At 41.6% G+C, this 26,170-nt stretch overlaps 2 long non-coding RNA genes across 2 annotated transcripts in view; one reads left to right on the top strand and one right to left on the bottom strand.

The window, feature by feature from the left end:
* Window positions 1-26,170, top strand: part of LOC133213756 (uncharacterized) — a 532,499-nt gene that overhangs the window by 163,750 nt on the left and 342,579 nt on the right. The window lies entirely within an intron of this gene.
* Window positions 11,487-13,579, bottom strand: LOC133213784 (uncharacterized). The gene is made up of 2 exons (XR_009725891.1): window positions 13,490-13,579; window positions 11,487-12,864 (listed from the first exon to the last, which is right to left on the bottom strand). It is a non-coding gene; the product is annotated as an uncharacterized LOC133213784 (long non-coding RNA).

The following is a 26,170-nucleotide window of genomic DNA, read 5'->3' as shown; positions in this document are numbered from 1 at the left end:
ATAATTTGACTTTGCGTCAATGTTCCTATTTAAATGTTTTGATCCAAACACATCAGTACATTAAATGCAAGGGCTGTATGTTGATTAGAACAAAAGATACATTACATTAAGATTAAAGTCCTGGTATTAAGTAAAATATCTAAGCACTAATTTCTAGCTCTCTAATATTTCCACCAATACTATTATCTCCATTTAATTAGGACATAAAAGTAAGTAAAGTTAATTTAAAGGGAAATTTCAAGCAGCATTCCCATTTGATTCTCTAGGAAATTAACACTAAACCTTCTAATGGGCATCTTCAAAATAAAATGTTATTAACAAAATATGTGATAATTAACATAATTAAAGCCCTCTAAAGTATACATTTTTTTAATGGCAATTGTTATGTTAAAATAATATGCAAGAGGAGTGAATCAAAAATCCCACTCCCCTCATAACATAAACATGCATCAGATAGCATAAACATCGGACAATTCCTCATGGATATCCACTAACCTAGAAATTGCCAGCATTAACTCATAATAAGATTACTTTTTGTGGAATTGGATTAACTTTTACCCATTGCCTCGCCCCAAAAAGGAGCTCAGTGAATGGCTGCGAGTGCTCCAATATCTCAAATTATGCAATTATTAATTTAAAGAGGGGGTATTTTATCTCGTCCAAATGTATTCCCTCCGATTTCCAACGCCTACTCTGGCACACCAAAAATTACCAAAGTTATCTCACACATAAGATCAAACTGGCAAGCCAGGATAATTCTTACCCTATCAAAATGTCTAAATGAAAAGATTTTGTGGTTTTCAACAGTTCAAGCTCCACCACAAGCATTTTGTTTGTCCTCAGGTTGTATGGATGCACCTTCCCCCTGGGGAACCCACTGCACCTTTCAGGGGACAAGCCTGATGACCTCAAACAGAGCTTTTATGCCTTCAGAGAGATTAATACATTCCAGTCAGCTGGGACAAAAGCCTCAAGAAGTTCAGCTACTTATCTGAGCTGTTCAAACCTCCTGAGCCTGCCCAGGGAGCAGGATATCTGACGGGAGAGCCTGAGCTTCCTGCTCCCAATCTGCCCTGAATTACCTCATGAACAGGCTCTCACGTAACTTCAGACAGGATGCAGCAATGGTCTTTCATACATTAAGCTCAGCACCAGGTGCAACAAGCAGTGCTGATAAGAGGGAATAAAAGGCAACTTTCTTCACATTTGGCTTCCTCCCACATTTGTGGGGGGCAGGAAGGTGGGGATGCAAAAGGGGAAGAAAACACATGGACCTAGCCCACTCATATTTGCCTATTTTATATTCACTCTACAGACACAGAGGGCTGAGATACACATGATGTTTTTAATAAGCAGGACTAGTTAGACCAATATCAGAGCCAGCTTTTTCATGAGGGACAGGGATCCAAAATGTGAGGGACATCCTATGGCTGAGGCCTCAGCAGCAGAGGCTCAGCCCCACCATACCTGAGCAAGATGAGCAAGGGCAGTCCCAGGGTGGCAGCCAGGGTCACCCAAGAGTGGTGATGAGGCAGTGATCACCATGGAGGTCCACAGCAAGAAGACAGACCCCAATCCCAACTAGCAAGTGAGGATCTCAGTCGACGATCTCCACAGCCACCAAGGGGCAAGGCTACTACTGAGCTGCAGACCAACACTGCAAGAAAGCTCAGACAGAGACTGAGCTTAAATAGCACACCTGGACACCGGTGTGGTGGAGGTCTCAGGTGAAGATTATTAGGGTCATTAAGGCTTACCAGTGCACTTGGAGCCCTGGCAACCAACATATACTTTCTTTTATAGCATGAACCTCAGAAAAAGCAACCAGTCCCAGGGGACAAGGCCACTTCCCTGCTCCTCTGTTAGGAATTCATTCATATGAATTCATATCATATAAATTTGATTCACATTTGATTCAGTGAGGCTCTTAAACAGCACACCTTAGATCCCTCTGATGAGAGACCGTGATCAGCACATGTCAATGGTCCTGCCTGTGCTCAGGCATTACTTCTGTGGAGGAGGGAGTGCTGCAGGGCTGAAGTAACTCACAATCAAGAAGGGGAGGTGGATATGAAAGAGTTAACCAAAAAGCTCTTATTTCTCCGAAGAAAAAACAACTCATTTTCTTCAAGCGCAAGAACTGGCAGAGTATTTGGCTTATTTGCTGTTTCACTAGAGCTTTGCCAGCCACAGCTAATAGATATTACCACCTGAATCATGAACTGATTTACTAAATAACAGTCATGACACTCTAGTAGTGTAACCTTATAATAAGGCAAATATTTGCCACCATCTGCAGTAAATTCAAAGCATCTGCTGTAACTTTTTTTTTGATGAAAGCAACGTAGCATACCCCACTGTAAATTCTTTTGATATTGTTATTACAGTATTCTGTGATAAATAAAACAAATGCACAAATACAGCTCAGACTAAGAAAATAAATCAGCAAAGCTTAGCAACTGCTTTAATTATTATTAGAAGCACTTTGGCATTTTTCTTACTTGTCACCTTACAGAAGTATTTTACTCGCCGTGGAGAGCAAAGCTTTCCCTGCTCTTAAATACCTAAGAAAATCTTTTGGATAAAAGAAATCTCAGGTTTTCTTTCAACCTGGGCTGGAATTCTGCAAAATAGCTCAGAATTTGCTCAATCTCTGCTTTCACTGACAAGCAACACAGCTTCTCCCATTGCCTGGATAGGTAGAAGCCAGAACGGCTTGCTTGGTAAAAATTCCAGCTCTAGGTATCAATGCTGTGTTTATCACCACATTATCCAGGAAACTATTGCTCTTGCACTAAGTGTAAGAGTTTCTCTCTGTCCACCCACTAACAGCAGTTTGGCTGATTGTGGGAAAGCCAGCAAATCTTTTCTGCTCTGTGGATGGACGAATTCCCGGGCATTTTTATCTCTTGTGGAAGGGGTTTAGTTACAGCCAACTGGCCTTCATCCAGGTAGTGATCTTTCCCAGGCAAGGCAGAAAGCTGGAGACGGAGTCAGTTGCCTCTGGTATAATGACAGTGTGCAACAGCATGTTGCTGGAGTCACAAACGCCACCAGCTGTTTAAGAAAGATGCTGAGTAAGATGACATGGGACACCCCCACTCCCAAAAAAGCATTGTTGGGAAAACAAACAAAACCACCCATTACCACTGTTCTAGAGTCGCTGTCTTTTTCTGGTAGGAGTGGAAAGCACCATCCCAAAACCTTTTTACAGCTCTACAGTAAAAAGGCAGCTTCAAAACCAGCACTGGTAATAACAGCAGCAGTTGACCCAGCCACAGGACCATAAAATGTCAGCCAGTACCCAAGAAAAGACTAGACCACTCGTGACCATAAATGTCAACACTTTTGATTGCATCATTCCAGAAGCAGGATTCAAGACACCTGCAATAACCAGATGAAGTTGGCGTTAGCTATTTATTAGCTGTTCAGCTAAACAAGATAAAATCACTACGCTATTTTTGAAGAGTGGGCTACATGGACATAGGAATTTCATCCTTAAAGGTGGTACTGGAGGCCTTGAGGCAGGCACAGAGCCCAGAAAGTACATCCTGCTCTTATTAAAGCTATTCCAGGACTAGTAACCACCTTCTAGCTTCCAGATGATATGTCTGTTCACCTTCCTTTGGGCATTTAAGCCCATATTTTGAAGTTCTTCCAGGTTTGTTTCATGGTGGTGGTTTTTTAGCTCTCATTTCACACATAGCATTTTCCTACCTTTTACTCATGATTTTAGGACAATTTTATTTCAGCCTTGCTTTCACTAAGCTAAACAAACTATAGTTCCCCAGGAGATAAACCCTGAGTATCCTAGGAAACCTCCTCTAAATTCACCTTCTTGAACATGGTTGGTTAGGATTAGCACATGGGGGTAACTACAGAGGGCAGATCTCTTTTCTGTCGTCCAAGAACACCATTTATATCTTTCAATCATTCCATAGGAAATAATACATTCCAGTCTCCCTCCTACTTATCTACGTCTAAATTGGGAGTTTACAATGGAAATAGGATATTTATGAGTGTAACTTGATATTTTTCACTAGTAAATTTAATTCCTTTTCTTTCACTTACTTTCTCACGGTTATCTTAATTTTCCCATGGGAGATTTAAGGCCTCTTCTGTATTGCCAGTGCATCTCAGTTTTCCCTATCAATACAAGCATGCTCCAATTTTCATGCCAGCATCATTAAAGAAAAATCTTCAACCAAATCCAGTGCCAAAACTCATTCATGAGACTTTCCTTTAGTAACTCGCTTTCAGCATGGCAGTTTCTCTTTTAGTATAACTGCTTTCTTACCAGTTCTGACCTACATTATGGTTCTAGTAGCTTCCTCTTTAACAGCTTAAATTAAGAGACCTCTGAAGATGCAATATAGATCTGACATTTCTTATGTTTGAAAAATTAGTTATCTTATAAACAGGACTCAATCCAAAGAGACTTACATGAAATACTATTGGTAATGTTATATTTCTCTTTTCCTGCTCTTCCTCCTTATCTAAATATCCTTTGTTTGCTTATCAGTGAGTTTGGAATTTGGGATACACAGAACCATCTCTTGTCAAGCAAAAAAAGGAATTATGTAGGTATCTCTATGTTCCCAACTCCTGCTCATCACAATGCTTAATCATGAGATGCACATCTTCAGCCACTCCTCTTGAGCCTACCAACTGCTGAGACAGCATGACACTGTGAAATCCCTGGAGTCTAGAATGTGCTCCAAAAGCACAGGGTCCTCTCAGAAATAATTTGCCAGTCAGGATTTGAAGGAAGGCATTCTGGGATGCCAGCAAGATTTACAGCTCAAACTGCTATTGAGGGCTCAGGTCAAGGATGCAGAGTGTTCACGTCCACCCCACAACTGAGCTTATATGACTTTAGCACCATAACCTTTCTTTCCATGTTTCTTCATCTCCGTGTTTCAGTTTCCTTTATTTTTTCTTCATCTGTCTCAGTCTGCCCTCAGATCACAATGACAGCTGAAAGCTGGGGACTTTTACAACATAAAACTTCCGAGAGCACTGCATGTCTACAGAGACCATAGCAACAAGCCCCCTGAGCATCTGCTGTATTACCAAGAATACACTCTAATAAAAGTGATATGACCTCAGCTTTTGGAAGCACTGGACTTTACTGTTACATAAAAGAAAAGCCAGAGTGTTGGCAAAGCTTCCTGAACAGAAAGACAAACACAGAACTGTATTATTTCCTCCTCTAAATTTCATCTGTCTCTAAAGCACAACCTTCTTCCAACTATTTTCACTACATCATTATCTTTAGATATTTAATTAATTTGCACCAAAGTCCCCAGTATTTTCATTCCTTAGCATCCTGCTCAATGTGGCCCCAGAGTAAAGAATACATATTCACGCTCTCAGAAGCCAGAGATCTTACCATGTTTAACAAGAAGCATCTCTGACAGTAATTGGAGTTTCATATCAAGGTAAATAAATGGTAAGATCATGAGAACATACTCAGGTGGCCACATGCATCCGGCAAACATTAACATCAGAGAGCGAATTTAACATAGAGTCTCAGTGGATATGAATTGTCTGTAAACAAACAATCTGAAGAAAGCCTCACTTTTGTCATCTGTTATTCCCATCGAAGAAAAATGAATATTCTGTTTCATACTCTTCCTACCAGGTGGCTTCATTATTTACCACAAGTCTTTCTTCCCCTCATCGGGTGCCCAATACTGTAATATCCTCAATAACAATGGATTAACTTTCTTTCCTCAATAGGAGCATTCAATGCAAATTATCCAAATTACTCAATATGCTACAATGATGGTACTTCACAAGGGTACATTGGAAAACCTGTTCCTCAGATTGCTTGAAACAACTGCTCCCTTCTATCAAGATACAAATGTCCCATCCCTGCCCTGGTATTTATTCCACAAGTACAGGGCACAGAGTGAAGCAGCAGACAAGGATGGGGACAGCTACAGTGAGATACCAGAGGCTCCACTCTTCCCAGTCACTGAGCATGTGAGGAACCTTGGCCAAGTCACTTAATCTCTCTGTACACTGGCTATCCCTCTGTAATACGGAGATAAGAGCGCTTCCTCCCTTCAAACAAAGTGCTGGAGGCATAAAAATTCCTAGACTGAGAGGTGCAAAATCTCTTGATGATGAGGTAAGTGCCTTGAGCAAATAGTGGCTGGATAACTCAGACTGAAGTTTGAGCACTGTGTTTAAAGAGTTAAGGTCAGAGCAGCGAAGGCAAAGGTTGGCATGAAGGGCTCCCTTCTACATGCCCAGAATCAGTGGCTTCAACAGATACAGGACTGGCCTCTAAATGCTGAAGCTGTGCTAAGGTGTCTGTGAAAGAGAAGTACTTACTCTGACCTGGAAAAAAAGAAAGGCAAATGGCATGGCTTTGAAATGAAAGAGCAAAAAGAATAGGCTCAGGAGGGTTTATAAATCCTCTTAGGCAGCCTCTCAATATTTCCTTCCCTCTAACGTTAGAGCAAGGCTTTAGCAAATTTCAAGGAGGATGGTCAGACACTATGATGATTGCCATTTCTGGCTTCATCCTGATTAGAATGGCAGTCAAGTCTGATGGTGTTAACTCATCAGGTCCAAACAAACCTCAGTATAAATATAGCCTTGTTGTAGCTGAGGAACAGCCTCAGTTCGCTTGAAGCTTATTCAGTTATAGCTTTGCTGGATATCCAAGAACACAAAGTAAAAATAGATTTACAGTGACACCAGGAAAGGAGCTGGGTTTGGGTCAGGGTGCAAGATTCCTCAAGATGAAACCTCAAAGAACGTTTTTAGAAGACATTGTGTTGCTATCAAATATTCTAGTGCAAGACAAGGAAATGAAACATGTTTGAAGGATTGAACAAGCAGGGTAAAATCTAGTACTGGGGACAGCCCCTTTGTACAGCTCTGGGATAGCAAAAGGTCAAAAGCGTTCTTTCATGGAAAGGGACGATTGTGAAGGCAAAGGGCAGGCTGGAACTGTTCAAGATGCTGCACCTTGATGTAGGGGGCTGACATGATCCTCAGGCAGCTGTCAGGAGTGAAACAGGGCTAGGACAGATCATTTGCCACCTTCCTTCCTCAGACCTTTAACACTGGATGCCTAACCCCAAGCTCTATCCGCAGCACCAGCACTAACTTGCAGCAAACCACCCCATGCTTGATTCCAACAACTTCCCAGATGGGAAGCGCTCTTTCTGTCCAGTTATGCAGCACAGTTTGCAGTAGCTGCTTTATCGTTTGCCTACCATAGTCACAAAGCCCACTCAACCTTTTCCCAGCCATATCACAAAGACATGACATGTTCTTGCATGACCAGAAGTGACAATGCCCCAGGCTGTATTTTCGCCTTCAAACACCCACCACAGAACCGCCGCAGACCAATGGCCAGCCTTTGTAGCCTCCAGCAGGTCAGGCATTTCTAGTTATTAAATCAACGTTTAAGAGGTGCATAATGGAGAAGGGGGGAAAGTAATCAAATCATTTGAAATGCTAGTCCTGCCAAGTTGTCCATGCTGTGCTGTACCGGACTACATTAGTTATAACTGGAAGTTGTGACCAGCTGCAGTTGATTAAGCCAAAAGAGACGTGAGACTTCCACTTCTCTGCTCAGCTGTATTTCTTTTGTTGACTCACACCCCTTCTCCACTGGTTTGCTGAGTGGCATTTGATACTGAGGTCCTTCCAGTAACCATATCCCTCAGAGTCAGCATGTACAACAGGCCCTGTCTGGCCACTTCCACCCTGACCCACCTGCTTACATCTGCCCAAGGTGGTACGTTCTCTTACCATATGCAGACACTCTCAAAATGCAGATAGAATTCAAGTATGAAAGTCTGTCCCTGTCTGCTCCCCTGTATTATAAGTTCCTAACTCCTTACAATCCCAATAGGAAGTTGGTGTCTATAAATTCCAATTTACCCAAAGTGAAAAATAAGCATCAGGAATCCCTAGTTCCTTTTGCAAGCGTTGCAGTATGTGTAAGAAGCTGACAAATACCTCTGTTCAGCTTCTGAGGTTACACTGTCACTGAGAGCCCAAGGGCTCTCTATGTAGAACCACCTGAAAAAGCCACTGGTGAACATCTCTGCATCTCAGACCATGACAGGAGTGTGCCAGATGTACATTTTAGAAAGCAGAGCATGTATCAGCCTCCTCATAGAGCCCTGTCAGAACATTTGATTAATGGTGATGTGCTGGAAATCCTAAGCAAAAACCACGGCCCCTCACAACTGCTCAACCCAGATCAAAGCCATGTGGCCACAAATACTGAGCTCCAAATGGAGTTTCTGAGGCTCTTTTGGACTCTGTGTCAAACCAAAAAGATTTCAGGCTGACAGAAGGTCTGGGAGTCAGATTTTTTCATAGTCCCTAAAGTTTAAGAGAGAAAAGCTTCACATCAGCCCCCAGTTATTTGAAAACCCCTAAACCTACAATGAACACTGTACTTCAATTATTTGGGATAGAAGGAAGAACAGGCTTTCTGCTGCTGCTCCACAACCCAAAGGTTAACGGACTAATGCAATAAAACAATAGATTATAATATGTTTCTCAATACAATTAAAATCAGAAAACAAATGATGAGCTGTTTCAGATGAAGCTACTGATGAAAATAAAGCATTCCATATTTTTCCCCATTTATTAAGAACACTGAAGATTTCAGCCATGTAAAAGTGTGATTTCACACGTATGCACTTGCACACACACAAACAAATCTATGTATAGAAATCCATCTAAAGTGACTAGAATCTTGTACTACCAGATTTCACTTACTCATACACAGGAATTATACTGATTTCTACACCAAGAGGATTACTTTTGAAGCAGCTGCATACAGGTATCTAACAGAAGAAAATACTGGCTGAAACACTGTGGTATGCTACAGAAGGAAAAACCCACAGATGTGCTTTGGAGTACAGAAAGCAACAAGCACACCCACCAGCTATCTTCCCTGCCATTCAGAGCTCCTTAAGGAAAAACAAGTGTGAGCTTCAGTTCATTTCTGGGAGAAAAAGAACCAAGAAAGAGGGGTCAGAGATCCTCAGTGTCACACTGCACAGCTTCCAAGTCCTCAGCCTCACAATGAGCCGCAGGCTAGGCAAACCTAAGACCTGCTAATTCCAAGCTGCTTCCTCTCAGTCATGCAGGAGCACATCAGTAGTAAGCCCACTGTCCAAGGGTCTGGGTGGCTGCGTGCTCTGAAAGCACCAGTGCCCCAGAGATCGAGACAGGAGTGGACAGGCAAGGATTTGTTGTGTGACTGTCTCCAAGTGGGAAAGAGAGACCAGCATGAGATACAAGACTAAAATTAACTCCAGCCATAGGGGAGTAAGAAGAGGAAAGAGACTGAATAGGTAAATGTCACACTACTGAGAAATGCTGCTTGTTGCCCATCCCAGCAGAGATGGCCACTTCACTAAGACCAGCAACACAACTGTGTGCAATTGCTCACTTCCAACCAGGCTTCCAACCTTGTTTTGGAAATAAGGCTTAATTACCGTGTGTTAAATCAGTGCTGCTACCTCCCATTGGTCCTTGTGATCCTCTCGTGAGTCCTATTTCACCTCTAAAATGAAGTGATGAGAAGAATATTCCCTACAACATGACATTCCAGTCTGTTTTGCCATTGCGCTTTGAATGCATTTCTCTGCTATCTAACACAGCAAAACCTCATCTGCTGTTACATGGAACAGTGTGACCTGAAAGGACAGGTTTGAGAAGAGGGAAGGAGACCAGCTTTCAGCTGGAATTTATATTTGGGAAGACCTACTCCTGAGGTGAAACAAACACAAGTCAAGCATTCCAAAGGTCTTCATTATGCTGCCCATTCCTTGTCATATCCTTTCCTAACAAGAATCAACCCATATGCGAAAAAAGCAGGTGACCCTGTTTGGAACCTGTTCCAAAGGCTTATTTCCTGTAGTTTACATTATAACTGACCCTCCATAGCTGACATTAATGATTTGTGTGACAGTAAGGCTGAGGGATCAGCTGCAGAGCCATGGAACCTCACACCCATTGTAAAGGAAAACCAGAGGTTGCAATCTAAGTATCAGAACAGGAGAAGAGGATTTACCTTTGTGCTGCAGATGGAGAAGCACACCACAGCCAGAATGAAGTGACTCAGTGAATAGGAACTAAACCAGGAACTGAACACAGATTTCTCACATCTTAGTCCATTCCCTGAACCACCACTGATCATTTCCCAGACAGCCCTGGAAGACTTTTACTACTAAGTTCTTTTGAGGTTGCTGCACTTTGGTCCCATCCCACACAGCCCTGTGTGCTTTTCACTTCCCTTCATCTGAGCTGGCTGTAACTAATGTTCTTTCCATGGCCTCTTTGAAACATTCCAGACAACCATCAAAAGCCACGTGCCTCTTCATCTAGAGACTCAGGTAAAACATTTCACACCCATACATATTCCTGTGCCTCTCCTGCTTTTCAGGTGTAGCTCAAAGTCATCTTAGTAGTTCAAGAACCTTCTTCCCTTACATATGTTGTCTTCTCTGACTTGCCAAGCATCTCTCTGTTTCCTTCATTTCAGCTGGTTCCCTACTTGCTTAGCCAGGCTTACAGTTACACCAAACCTGTCACCAAAGCATACCCCTCCATTCCTCCTTCCTTCCCAAATCTCTTCATCAAAGCAAGTCCCTTTGAGATCCCTTCTGTTTCTCCCACAACTTGTGAAGCTCAAAATGCCTCGTTAGCACTCAATGTCTTTGCTCTGCTTCTGGGGAAGTTTCACAGCTCCAAGCACCTTCTCTGCCAGCAGACTCAGCTGCATTGATTTCCCTCCCTTCCAACTCTCCCAGTGTCCACAAGGGATCCCACTTGAATGAAAGCCAGAACCCCTGCTCAGCGAGCTCCATTAGCCATATGCTGTTAGGCCGGTCCAGTTTGCTCAAAGTGCAGTATTCAGCCACTCACTAAGACTTTGGAGTCACAGTCAGGATTAATAAGGTACATAGGGACATCTCCCTTCTCGCATTTGATTATCACACCTATATTATGTGTGTTTATGCAGCTATTTTCTTGATGTGGACTGAGATATACACAGTCTAATAACACTGCAGTATATTATTTTTCAGTATTTGTTTTCAGGCTGGAAAAATGCCACAAAAAACTGTAAAGAAAATTGAGAACAGATCCTTTCAGCTGGTGTAAATCTAGATACCTCCATTGATTTGGGTGGATTTATGCCAATTTCAACAAAGTGAAGATTCAACCCTTAAAATAAAGTCATATGTTTTGCACATCTTCCATATTCTTAATAAATTATTTAACATGATTTTCATTTCATAAAAACATGAGCAATGAGATATTTTTGTATAGAAGGCAATTAATGGAGATCTTACTAGTCCTGGACAAGTTTCTTTGCATTTGACACTGGCGCAATACTTGGAAATTAGAGTGAAAGAATGGTATGCGCCTATTCAAGTACCCCCCCCCAACCTGAGTTTTGCCCCAAAAAATGAGTAGATGAGGTCACACGTCAAGAATTTCACACTATCTTTATTAAATTACTATGTGCTGCTTTGCTTTTTAAATGCAAGTGACAAAGATCACTGTAATCTACATTTAATGAAACATCATATCTCCTGTGTATTCTCGTGGATCCTATCTTTCCTTATCATTCTTAAGAGAATATTATGCTTTTGAAATGACAGAGGCTCCTTTCCTTGAAGGAACTCTTGCTGTCTGTCAGTGATCTTCTTGTTATGTGCTTTGAGAGTGCACTGCATTTGTAATCACAGTCAAACTACCAGGGACTTTTTGAACCACAAAATAGCTGCATCTAGGAGCAACATTTAGTCAATGCAATGCACTTCGCACCCCTGTCTGTGTAAGTGTCACACTGCTGGGGTTGGCGTTTTGCTGGAGATCCTCTTGGAGAACAGTAAGAAACAAATTAATAAAGTGAATGATTTCTTTAAAAATGAATGGGAGGGGGGAATTACTGAAAGAATAAACTTTGTAAGAACTTAACGAAAACTGGTGGGTTTTGCTGCTGAACCACCCCAGGCAGCAGTCCTAAGTAATGCGAGTATATTAACCGCATGCAGGTATCCCAAATACTGATCACAGGATCCCTATGCAAGCCAGGCTTTTGCACAGGTCCTCTTCTGAGCAGGTGCAGCACTAAGGTGTGCTGAAGCCTTCCCCATTAGTAGGAAGAGTCTCCTGTTTCAAGAGCTCTGAATCTTCTGATTTAGAATCCTGATTCTGATTTCAGAATGTCCCAAATTAGAACTGCTCACATAACTCTTACATACACCAGCACTGCTCCTTTTGCAAATACAGTAATTGTAGTTGGCTGCTTTGAAGAAATACACTGATATTTCTTCAAAGTTTTGGAAACAGGAACAGATGCTGCTTCAAATTCCTGAATGTACTTTGAATGTCAGAATATAACCATCCCCAGTGAAACTGCTGAATTGGGGTCTAGTACTTTGACAAGTGTTATTTAGCACTTTTGGTCAGAAAAAATGAGGTTTGCAGCCCTATCCTGAGAGGGAGTCAGGCTCTAAGAGGAGTGGCAGACTGCACTTCATTTGTCAGAGCAACCTCCCAGTATCTAGTGAACGTTACCATTTTGCGTCTGTGGAATGAAACATGTTTGGTGGTATCATTCATTTCATTTCTGTCTCAGCTCAGAAAAGCACCAGATGTCATCTAGAGCCTTTTTGGAACTTTCTCAACTCTTTCCTCCTTTTTAAGTTTTCACTGGTCTCCCCTGTACAAGTTTGAGTCCCTCTTTTCTTCTCCATTCCTTTATAGTGCTCAGTCTCCAGGAGGGAGCTATGCCTTAGTCACGGCTGTGTGGACATAAAGCCCCAAATCTGGGGTTCCACCCTACCTGTGTTTGACAGCAGCCTGAAAGCACAAAAGTTTCTGTTAAAGTCAACATTACAGCAAACATCTACATGTCATGATGTTTATTCAGGTGAAGATCTTCAACACCTGGCTGCCCACATCTTTTAGTGCCCAACTCAGCACTATCATCTGGCCAATGAAATAAAGGTCCTGATTTGTTTTGAAGGGTACAAAAGGAGGAGAGCTTTCAGCCAGCGCTGCTCACTCCAGCCTTCAATGTGCCCTGAAAACGGTGAGACTAACTTTAAATCATCACTGTATTTGTTTGGAGCTCTTTATCTGCTTTCTTCCTTTTACAATGCTTACTACTAACAGTCATCTTCCTCCAAGTTTCCTGCACTTCACCACGTATCAATGGAAACCAAATGCCTTCCCCCTTTTTTTGAATAAAGGGGGCACCCAAACCAAAACAACACTGCACTTGACTCCACGAGCTAAGGCTTCATGGAACATATCAAACAGCAGATTCTGCAGCCCTTTTTATCATTAGCCAAATACAACCAGCCTAAAAAGTGACCTTAGCAATCATATCAAAACAACAGGAGGTCTTCCTTTCTACACATAAACAAAGAGGGACTAAGGACCATTGAAATAAAATCCCTCATCTCAGTAAAGAATCACTGACCTTGTTCACTGCTCCTGGGAGGAGAGAATACAGCCAGAACAAAGTGCCCAGTTATGTCAGCTCTGGTATTTGCCAAGCACTGGGGATCAGTGAGGCACAGATCAGAGTGGCTCAACATGAATTTCGCTCTATGCCATTATAATATATATAATATATACATAAAAAATTATATATAATATATTTGAGGAGCAGCAAGTACCAAGAATATAAAAACAAAAACATACTCTAAGACCGGAATTTCTGTACAGGTGGAAGTCAAACTTATGATGCCTACACTATTCTCTCCATAATGCTCCCTAAGGCTCTAAACCAGTAAATACATGTACTTCCTCAGACCTGCCATTTGGTCCTGAGTTCTCTCAGTGATCACCTTCTTGACCAGTGATCTAGTCAATGCCAGGAAGAAAACAGCAGCAACCACCCCTGACTATTTCCTACGCTGTAGGCCTGTTTGTACTGGAAGGCCCGTGTAGGTGCTGCCAGCAGCTTTCAGTATTGGGTCCCTCTAGGCCAATGCCTACAGAGACAGAAAAGGATTAGCCCCCGGGCTGGCTGAACAGGAGAGTTCTTCCATTCACTGCAACAAGCCACAGGCAAACAATCTGTGCTGCTCCATTTAGCAAGGGACTCTTCGCCTAGAGTACATTGTAGTGCTCCCATCTTATGGCCCCGTATGATGGGACCAAATTGGAACAGCAACCTTTACTTCTCTTTTCCTAGGAGTACCAGATACTACAAAGACCTTTGTGCTTATACCTGACCCTTCGGAAAGGATCCAGTGCATGCCTTTGACAAGCAAAAGTATTCATTATAATGCAAAGCCTGCATAGAGATTCTCAACCTGAAATAATGTCAATATTTTCAGTCTATACAAAGCCTGTAACATTTCAACATTCACACCAGTCTCTCCACCCACAAGGCTCCCGCGGCCATTTTCCCAAGGTAGGGTTGGGGGTTTTTTGCCTTTTCTTGGTAACTACATCTTGTCAGAATATGATATGAAATGAAATATTGGTGTCTTCCATTTGCAAGCTGATTATAGCTAATGGACTCATCATAATAGCAGGATTTTTTTTTTCTTCTTCTTCCTTACTTCATATTACCCAATCATGGAATGTAGCAGCACAAAATACAGTCTTTATTCTTTATTTCATTCAATATAGTAAGTACTCCAAGTAGCCCTTACTGATGATCTGATTTCTCACAAAGGACTATTTGCAAGGTGAAAGATAAATATTCTGTGAAATATTTTACTTGTCATCAGTTTTGTGTTCTTATATCTCAGACTGAGACATCCTCTGACAGATAAGTTTAGTCATCAGAGGGAAGACTAGCAGTGCCTTTCTCAAAGGCTTAGACCACACTGCTCCCGTGTGGTTTCTGTGGAAAATGGAGAATAGGCTGAAATAACACTGTTCTACAGAGAAACTCCTGGTCCCCTGCTTGTATAAATCGGGAACTTTATATGTTTCTTGGATGGCACTATGGACATTCTTGACACTTAACAAAAATGACACTGGCAAATTTCAAAGAGAGACTTTTTTTAACCCACTGTAATATCAGTGCCAGTACAAAGTTCCCTTAACTAGTGAGGCATTTGGCTGTCCAGTGCTTGGCAGTTAGCACATGGCTGTTTCACACCAGAAGTAAGAAGGAATTCCACACGCACTGAGATGCTCTCCTCAGACACTGAAACCAGAGGGCTGGTCTGCTTCACACAGGGGATAAAGATCTGCATTATACCTGCTGCAGTGAGGCAGGACCACCTTCCAAGAGAAACACTGCACATCAGCACCTAGAGCAGCGTGTGTCAAGCAGTGTTTGCTGTTTGGTTGCTGTTCTCACACATCACAGGCAGCGGCACAATTCCTGCAAGGATTCAATCCCAAATGCTGCACACACTTTTAGTAAGAGGGCAAATATTTCCCTCCTGAGAGAGAAATCAAAAGCTACTGATGAGCAAATACCCCCCCCCCAGCAGAAAGCATTTCCAGAATTAGGTCCTTAATTTGCGAAGTATTTAAACCACAACACACATTTACACCAACCGAGGTGACACATATGGGTATTATGGAATAAGAACCACTAATGGCAACTACAATAGAAAAATGACTGGAAAAATAATTATACGCTGGATAGATTTGTTCTTTGAATGATTTAAGACCAATAGCGTTGCCTGTTACTATAAAACATTTAACTCATTTGAGTTTCACACAGTTAATTTTACATTAATTCAGTGGATTCTTTTCCCAATAATCTAAATTGTTCTCACATACTTAAACTGTATCTGCAAACAGATGGTGAAAATAGCTGTTATTTTGCTCAGAGTATTTAACCTATTCCACCAGAAAAGCCTGTCTTAAAGTCAAACTCAAAAGCTATTTGCCGTTACCTGGGGAACATGCAGACGTATCTGCCCTTAACTGGGGCAAAGCAGACAGGAAGAGTGGGGCAAGGAGAGTGAAAGAAACCTAAAAGAGAAATAATTAGAATCATAGAATAGTTAGGGTTGGAAAGGACCTTAAGATCATCAAGTTCCAACCCCCCTGCCATGGGCAGGGACACCTCACTCTAAACCATATCATCCAAGGCCTTTTCCAACCTGGCCTTGAACACTGCCAGGGATGGAGCATTCACAACCTCCTTGGGCAACCCATTCCAGTGCCTCACCACCCTAACAGGAAAGAATTTCCTCCTTATATCCAACCTAATTCCATATGGAAACAAGCTTTAAAGGAGAAACCTCAGACAAAACCCCAAAAGCTAACTCTGCTCAACTTCCCCCCCTTCCCCTTTCTATGGAAAACCAGTGGACTGACAGCTGATAGAAAAGGAGCAAACGAGTTCAGCACACAGAAAGCGAAAAGGAACAGAAATTCCTCTTGGATTGTGGAAGCAATAACTATCCCAGAGCCTGCCACTGTATCATCTCAGATTGCCTGCAGGCCTCATTTCAATTAAAAAAGACATTTATGAATCAGACAAATGTGCTATCTTAGAACTGAATCAGAGTATCTGTCAACAGACTGCAGAGTTTACTTTTAACACGTACCAGGTCTTAACCACACACACACAGAGGACAGAGCATAATAAACACAGACTGAGAAGCTGAAATGGTTCATAGGCCCTCAAAAGGGATGAATGGCTCTGAAGGAGATGTTATGGTGCATCAAGCAAATCCTCCTTAGTTCACATAATTATTGACCCGAGACATCACAATTATTCCTTCAGAGCCACTAAGGGTCAAATGTGTTAATCCCATTGCCACTACAGATTATTTGTTATACAGTTTAGTGAGTGGGATAAGGAGGATGCTATATGGGAACCACACACACTCATCATTTGGAGAGTGCCTCTCTTCCTTTGCCAAATTTTGGTCTTGTTACCCAAGCAGTTTCTTACACTAGTAGTAAGACACCGTATGGGGTGGAGTAAGGAGCCAGAGCAGCAGGGAGAAGTATGAAACCACCAGCAGGCAATATGTCCCATTGGGATAACACAGCTGCTCTCCTCCACTGTTTCTGCTGTGCACTGGCACAGAGCTGGAGAAGAGTCATTTTCTTTCTAAGTGCAATCTGCTCACAAAGCACATAGGATTCCCTCTGGTACAAGGAATCGCTGTCACCAAACTTTCCACCTGAATGCAGGGAAGTAGTATTTGTATCCTTCTACATCTGCAAAGGGCAGTGGCAAGCAGAGGTTTAAGCAGAGATATACCTGCCAGTGGTACCAGCTAAAGGAAGACATCTCCCCTGACATAGTCTGCTATCTTTATTACAACAGTACCAAGTAGCCCAATCCACAAGAGCTGGAGTATAACTGCAAGACATTTCTATGTGTATGTCATAGGATGAACACACAAATCTCTCAGCCGCCTACTCCAAACAGCTTTATGTACATTTATGTACACACTTGCACCCTCTTTTGTGGGCAGCACCTTAAGGGAGCAGCTTGTCCCAGTTCAAAGAGCAAAACCCACAGTGAAGACATCAGGCCTTCATCAGCCTTTCTCTGATTAAAAACTGCTGACGTGTAACAGCTGTGACACAGAGCAACAGGAACTGGCATTTCTGAAGTTACTCCTTTCTACGCTACCCTAAAAATTGACAGTTAATTCAAACTTATTTAATCTCAACGGTGGAATTCTTTGCCTTTTCTTTAAAAAAAAAATAAATCAAGGATAGGCACCATAGGAATTGCTGGGAATGCCTAAAAATAGTTTAGAACTATTCACCCATGAAAACAATCTGCTGAAAAGCTAAGCTGAAACTAAGTACCTTCAGGCTACACTGGGCTGGTGACTTCTGACTGAACTTCCCATGATATTCTTCCTGAAAACAGTGGCACAGAGCACATTATGAAGCAGGACACCTCAGTGGAGGTAAACACGAGCTGTGCCTAACCCCACAACCCACCAGCTGTGGAAGGACTCTGCCATTGGGTACAACATGCAAAATACTTGAGGTGCTACAGGATCCTTAAACACTTGACCATAAGCACCTCAAAACAGCACATAACTCAACCCATCATGGCTGCAGTCTTCTGCATCACTTCTGTGGCACACAAGTACACTTTTAAACATGGAATAAGCAAAGATTTTATATATATATATATATAATAGGACACAACACAAGGATGAATATAAACCATTTAACTGCACTATCTCTCACTATGGAAGACTACCCTGTGGATCCTGCTTCCTCTGCTACTTGTGAGCTATATAACTGCACATCCCATGACAATGCTATTTCTGTTGCCTCTGCTCACACTGTACATTACTTTGTCCTGCAGGATATACACATAGCTGCAAATATATTATTAATATGATAACATAGGGCCTCATTTTCTTCCCATTTTTTAATACCAAATTGGTAGCATCTGCACTGCGGCTTCTGTTAAACTGCTTTTCAGTAGCAGAAAACTTCCAGGGAGGCAGGAGAAGGAAAGAAAGCCTCTTCATTTGGGGCTTAAATTGGCCTCCAAAATACCATCAAAATCTTGCTTAAAAGATCCATTTTTGCAAAGTGTGGGAAAACTCTTCAGTGATGTTTGGGTTATTCACTCGGGGGGAAGAAAGCGGATTTGGGCTGTGCACACCTCAAACTGCACACAAGTCGAACGTTTATAACTTCCCTATAGATACTTGAACTTTACAGAGACTGGGAGGCAAATGAAGAAAGAAATACAGAAAAACAATAATTTTAGCACACACCAGACAAAATGTTACATTTACTTTTCCCTTAGAGATATGCAAAATCTCAGCAAGTGAGCACTGTGAGCTCATAGGTAAGATATCTGACCTGCAAAGTCATAGAGTGGCAGCAAACCGTTTCACAGCTCCTAAATAGCCTAAGTGGAGAAACGGGATTCTCTGTTTTCAGTTCTTTTTGGGAAGGCAATGAAGTCCAGACTCTCAAAGTACTTGAACAGGTTCTTAGGTGTTAAGAAAAAGTGTTATCTCAACCAACACGTATGCAAGAAGTCAGAAGATTCAAGCCAGGCGTGCCCTGAAAATATTTTTTGTATCAAGACCAGTCAAGATGACCAAGAGCAGATGTGAAAAATGAGTAAGTATTAATATGAGGGCTCTCACCCATTTCCCCCTCTTTCCTCAAACCCACAAATCCACAACTGTAGATGACTACGTTGGGCAAACAAAGCTTTTTCCTCTCATTTGTTTTTGTGAATAAGAAATTCAAAGTAAGCTTTTTCTTATAACTGCTCTCCTGTGATGGGAGGAAAACTCTTGTTCTGCCTTTATCCTGAATTCATTAAGTCCTGTGAGAGGTGAGTGTTTACACCTGGCCAAATGTTTGCACAGTTGTGCCACTTTTAAACCCATAGATTTGTGCTTTGCAGTGATTATCGATGCTGACGTGATGACCACGCTCTGGGTTGTTCTCATCTACTTACAACTAGAATGAAGCGTTCAACCTAAGAATTCCCTTTTCAATATGCAAGTAAGACACATACAACTCAAACTGAACATAAACAAAGGTACCTGCTAAAGGCCTCGCTTTGTGGCTGCTGGTATTCACAATCAATGTTTTCAGTTTATCCTAGATGTCAGAAATGAAAATAAGAAAATCTGTACATTCAAAAGCTAATCAGAATCTAATGTCATTATTAATTTATTGTGATTATCAGTCCCACGTACACACTGCTGAAAATGTTCATTAAACATGGAGACTATGGATACAATTTGCTGCCACTCACACCAGTACAAGGGAGGCAATTTTTATGGTAACAGAAGAATGGGAAGATTTGGGCCAGAATGTCAGAAGGATTTTCAGTTGGAGGAATTGTATGTGGACAGGACAAGCAGAAAGGACTGCTGTATGCCTCCCATTCTGGATTTCCTCTTAGGTAACCCTGAACTGTCCCTCCATTTTTCCCTTCCCTCCACTTCCTTTTTCAGGTTCTGAGATCTGGGCCTTTACATAATGACGCCCAGATCTCATCTTAGCATCACTGTTAATGCCAACTACAACAGCTGTACTATCCCAGCAATTATAAAGACACCAGGGCAGCAGACACTTCAGCAAATGTGGAACTTAAAGCACGCGAGTAGCCCCCTATACTTCAAATGAAAGTGGTCTGATGGAAGAGGGCTCTGAGGCACATAGTTGTCTTCAGGATACCTGTAAAACTAGGAGACCCACATAGAAAAGTCAGTTTATTAGTGCAAAGGATCCCTCAGACATCTTTCAGTTGCTTTTCATTACCAGAAAGAGTTCTTCATTGCTCTCACCTAAATAACTATTTCCTTGTCATGAGCCTTTATTATGATACAGCCACTTTAATGCCGTGGTGACTGAAATTAGATATTGGGTGTTTATTGATTAAAAAGTGCTGGTCAGTAAGTTTCCTTTTCAGACATTAACATATAACCTCATAACCAGCATTATACATCCTCATACCTGGCCATCTCATTCCTGTTCAGTATAGGACGGACTGAACTGCTGCCACAGTGATACAGAAGTTAGAAGATTCCCCTCTTCAGAGCTTCCGTAGCACGAGAAATCTCTTTAGTTTTGTCAGATGTTGTATGGGCAGGTTGGAGTGAGCATCAACTAACTTGATTTGAGACCCTTTGCTGCTTTCTCAGCTGACCAGGAATTTGAACCAATCCATTCTGCTCTAATAGCCTACTTCCCTTTTAGCCTTCAAGGAACACCAACATAAAAGAAAGAACTGTCAGCAAAGCAGAAACTGAACTGTGTCTCTAGCAAGGAAGTCCACAGCAAGACTTCTGCTACATGCAAAAATCTGCATGGATAACCACTGCGTGCAAAGCATTGTGAGTGGAAGGCCTTAGAACAAATGTTTCTTTATAAAAGGCCCACAAACCAGAAAGTGGGCTACTCAAGTCATGTCTGCATCAAGAGATTTTCTGCATGAAGATCACTGAGCACAACTACTTCTCACCCCTTTTGCAGAGCAGCCCAAGTGGCTTTAATCTCCCTTTTCTCCCTATCACAGGACATAAAGGTTTCCACTGCAAGTTCTGGGAGCTTAGTGTCAATCTGAGCTGCACAAAGCAGATGCTGAACTGACAAGCTCACTGATACTTCTACCAAATTTCTGTGAAATGCACCCATAAATAAAGTCTGTCAGCACTTGCTGTTCTGCACTGATTGCCAGCATCTCACTCTTCTCAAAATAAATACCTCCTACAGCTACTTTTAGTTGCTTGGAGTACTAGATGTTTAAATCCAAGTTAAAAAATACAATTTCCAATGTGGATTAATGATCTCTGCTCAGCATTAAAGACCTGAAGTCCATCAAACAGATCTGAAAGATCAAATCAAAGTCAGTTGCTATCTGTACATAGAACTGCAGGGCCCATTCTGCCTCAAGTGATTTATGACAGGTGCCTCGTCATGCAGTTTTACACACAGTAGTCATAGGTGCACTTCCAGATTTTCCTAAATCCTGGGCAGAGGATAATTCTGCCATTATTTCACTATTTCTTGGTTTTAAATGTCTGAAAATCAGAAGCATTGAAAAACTAACTCAGGTAATCATCCATAAAAGGAGGAACACATTCAGTTGTAATAATCACTGCTTGAGCAAAAATTAAGCATCTAGAACAGAATAGATAACCCATTTCAGAGCATTCTTTCTTTACAGTTTTAAATGTTATTTGTTTAAAGAAAACAAGCAAGAGTTTTAAGGAACAGCGGTATTCACTCTAAGTTAAAAACCAGCTAGCAGGTTGCAAAACACTAGGCTAAAGCAAACATACACCCTAGAACACCAGTTCATGTCTCAAACTACATATCAAATGTTCTGACCCTAAGTTACAGATAGATACTGAGTTATCACCACAAAGAGTAATATTTCACTAGAGGTAAATCTGCAGTGCAAGACTGATTTTAGCCAACTACCACACATTTAATGGTACTTGTGTTACCCATCACCTGAAGAGCTCACCCCAAGGTACATTAAACACCCAAGATAGATTAACACATCAGCAAAGGAAAAAGAAAAGGGTAAAGATATCTTTGAAGAGGACTAATACATAAGGGTCCAGCTGGCAAACTCCATCCCAAAGACCCAGGCAAATATTAGGCCATGGAGTTGCAAGAAAATGCTGCTGTTTGATCGTAACCTTCTTCCCTTAGCAAAGAAACACCAAAATTACCCAGAGTTTACATCTTCTCTGTCTGTGGGCTCATCACAAATAGTAAAGTCCATCTCCTTCCTGTTACCAAAGCTGTAAAGAGCTAAACACTTGCAAAACATACGTTTTGAAGACTCCAGAAAGACCTTACTTCATCTTTTCAGTTCTTAAAAGGGTCCTGTAAGAAAGATGGGGACATTTTAGCAGGGCCTGTTGCAATATGATGAGGGGTGATGGTTTTAAACTAAAAGAGAGGAGATTTAGGCTGGATGTGAGGAAGAAATCCATTACAGTGAGGGTGGTGAAACACTGGCACAGGTTGCCCAGAGAGGTGATGGATGCACCATCCTTGGAGACATTCAAGGCCAGGATGGATGTGGTTCTGCACAACCTGATCTAGATGAAGATGCCCCTGCTCATTGCAGAGGGGTTGGACTGGATGAGCTTTGAAGGTCCCTTCCAACTCAAACTATTCTGTGATTCTTTAATTGTATGAAAATCACTTATGACAGTAGATGTGTACACAAAGATACAATTTCTACCAGTCAACTCTTTAAAAGTATGAAGAACTTTAAATTAGGCTTAGGCCATGCCTCTGATGGCTGGGCTTTGACTATCAAACAACCTGAGCAGCCACATTACCATTTCAGATAGACTCATCAGTATAGAGAAATACGTTTTACAGTATAACCCCACATTCTAAACTCAACCACAAAGAGGCTGAAGTTATAAAACACAGTCCTCATTCACCTTTCAGGTTAATATGTTTAATGTTCCTTACAAAGCCAAACTGAGCACTAGCACAAGCAAATGAAACTGTGCCTTTCACAGCCCTTAACCAGAAGCTCAGAGGCCAAAACCCCACCTGCAGCAAGAGAAAACCACTTTGGATTCAAACTCTTATCCTCCTATTTGACAAAATGCAGCACATCATCCCTGGAAGTGTTCAAGGCCAGACTGGATGGTGCTTGGAGTGACCTGGTCTAGTGGAAGGTGTCCCTGCTCATGGCAGGGGGTTGGAACTGGATGAGCTTTAAGGTCCCTTCCAACTCAAACCATTCCGTGATTCTGTGATCATCACAGCCATCTTTTCAATGAAAGGGAACATTTATTTTACACATGCAAAACCAGGCAACTTAATTATGACCCTTCTGATAAGACAGTTCCTAGGTTTTCTATCAACATGTTCCCAGGCCCATTCCCAGGGGAATTTAGTGGTAACATGAAGAGCATGACCATTTATTTGGCTTAAGGAACACATTAATTTATCTGGCTTATAGAATTTAAACATCTGACAAATGACAGTGTGGTTGATTTTATTCATCAGCTAATTGCTTTGCCACCTGGAGCTGCAGCTTTATATATTCAGCTTATAAAAGATCTGAAAAGGATCTCAATTATTCTTTAATTTGTTCCTTGAATATAAAGTAGGAAAATCTGGCTTAATCAAACATTGTCTCAATTCTATTGGGATATGTCTAGTTACCTTATAACAAGGTAAGCTTTCATTTAATCATATGATATGATAATTCCCCACTTTCAAGCCAAGTATCCTCTTAGTTACAATCAATTTTCCACTGAAAAAATAAACATTGTCTCTTTACTGAAATCCCTGTAGAGGAAAATATTCCTTTTAATGCAACTTGCTGTTAATACAACCACCCTAGGTATTTTTCTGTTGGAATTCATTAAATCCCCTCATTTAGCACTGACGGGTAAATTGGGATATCCTGAGTTCTTAGAAATTACTCTTCATGCACAGGGTGATTTTGGCATAGCTGGAAACGTTGGATAATGAGCATTTGGGCAGAACGGTGGGATCAGCACAATCTGGGGGTTATCTTTCATTTTACCACATAAGTTTATTTTATATGGCATCCTCTGTGAAAATTGACTGCCCAGTAGTCTTTGTACTTATTCTGACTGCAAGTAACAAGGGAGGGCAGAAGATATATCAGGCACAAAGCAGCTTTTATCCGATGATTCTGTTTCCATAGGAAGTTAGTACTAAAACCAATATAACTGAGTCATAGAGTCCTTCATAGTCACATAATATATGTGCCCACAAGTGCTCTCTGCAGCAAAACATTCCCCAACACTAGAGCACTTTCACCCTTTACCAGGGAAAGCCTGGATCTACAATGAGATACAGAAAGAGCACAGGAGAGAACAAGGCAGCTGGTGTCCCTAGGTGAGTGCTGGAGTACAGTTTGCTACCTGGAAATAGCAGTTTAAATGAAGAAGTTTAAAATACCACCACACTGAATGTGAAGCAAATGTGTGTGTGTGCTTGTATAGGAACAAGTGAGAGAGAAAAAAGGCAAAAAAATAATAAAAGGAAAAAACAACCCAAACATGCAAAGAAATTCCAATGAGTCTGAACTGATGGAACACCCCTTCTTTAACCTCAATGTGCTGCCTGGTACAGTCATAAGTGCTGAGCTAGACATTACACTGGAAACTGAGGAGTCCAAAGGCTAGCCTGGCTGAAAATGGCATGACAGGCACTGAAGAAACAATTGGATAAGGAGCTGATCTGAGGAGAAGGAATGCGCAAGTTAAAAGCAAAACTATCTGCACCAAGTCCCAAAACACCGTGGAACCGGAAGCAGAAAGGGATTAAACTGAACCTGCTAGTGCTTCTATAGACACAACAACACCTCGCGTAGCCAGAGCAGAGAGGACCTGTAACACTTGGCCACAGAAAAGGCAGTGACAATAGTATAGGAGGAGAGTCTGAATGAGAGAGTGAGGCAGCTGACACAGCCCCATCTGGGCCATGGAGGAATGGTTTGGTGAGATAAACATGCTTATTGAGTTCTCAGATGATGAAGACAAGAGAAAAATCACCCAAGCAAGTGAAGATCTACCTAATGATACCTATTCTGCATCTCTGGCTTTGGTGACATATAGTTCAGCTCCAACTGCCTTTCACTGCATAGAAAGCTGCTGATTTTGCATATCTAGAATTTGACAACACTCTGACATGCACTAATGGCATTAACAATAGTGATTTGCGTTATTAACATCATACTATTTATTAACTGGTTTTCATAAGTTTTTATCTTCAAAATTGTACTTAGATTTGAGCAATTTGGGCAGCTGAGTTGTATTAAGGGGAAGCAGACACTGGTGAGGGATTTGAAGGAGAAAACTATCTTCCTCTGAAATTAATTTCTCCAGTAATTCAGATTCTCACTCTCTGGAAGACTTTACATGCAGCTGGGGAGCCACAGTATACAGCATGAATACAAACACACAATGGCACTTTGAATTCAAAGGCCATTGACTTGGGTAAATACTCTACAAAAAACTTGGGAGTCTTGTCATAAAATGAGACAAGTGCTTCTCTATCCAACTTTTATACTCTGGATTCAGGAGGTAGAGGAAAGCTTCCAGCAAAGGAGCCTGGTATTTGGCAATACTTCCTTGAGATCCCCCTGGAGCTCTCTTCTGTGGGAATGTCAGCTTTGTTCCCCTCTAGCATCTGATCCGCATATGAGATTGAAGCAACAGCTGACTTCTCACTTAGCTTTGTTCACTAAATTCAGGCAGCAATGGCCATATTCTTAGCACCAAAAATTCTTTTAATCAGTCTCCCTATGGCCTCAGACAAAGATGGATCCTGGATGTGTTCAAGCCACCAATTTCCAGCCTGTTTACTCGGAGAGGATTCTGTAAAATGGATGTATTTCTGAAAAGAGAAAAACAGTATTTCCAAAGCTAACACACAGACTCATTTTCTGCCTTACAAATATCAAAGACCCAAATCCATTTCCTTAATGCAACCTGTGGTTTGTGTCTTATGCAACCCGTGGTTTGTGTCTTATGCAACCCAAACCAACTCAAAATATGGCAAACTCTGAATTCAAACAGAATTTAGACCTAGACAGTCTGCAAAGGCTGCATTTCTTGGCCATATCTGAATAGTAAAACATTTCTAGCATGGGCATACCACCAGCTAAATATTCATTCTTGCTTCCTAATGAACCTGCCTTTTCCACCAAGTGGAACAACTCAAAGTGATGTACAAAGCATCACAGAGCACAGAAAGT

Source organism: Neopsephotus bourkii, unplaced genomic scaffold, assembly GCF_033783945.1.
Source record: "Neopsephotus bourkii isolate Nb327-2 ecotype Australia unplaced genomic scaffold, CSIRO-AGI_Nbou_v1 NB_845, whole genome shotgun sequence".
Lineage (NCBI taxonomy): Eukaryota > Metazoa > Chordata > Aves > Psittaciformes > Psittacidae > Neopsephotus > Neopsephotus bourkii.
This window is presented reverse-complemented; position numbering and strand designations above follow the sequence as displayed.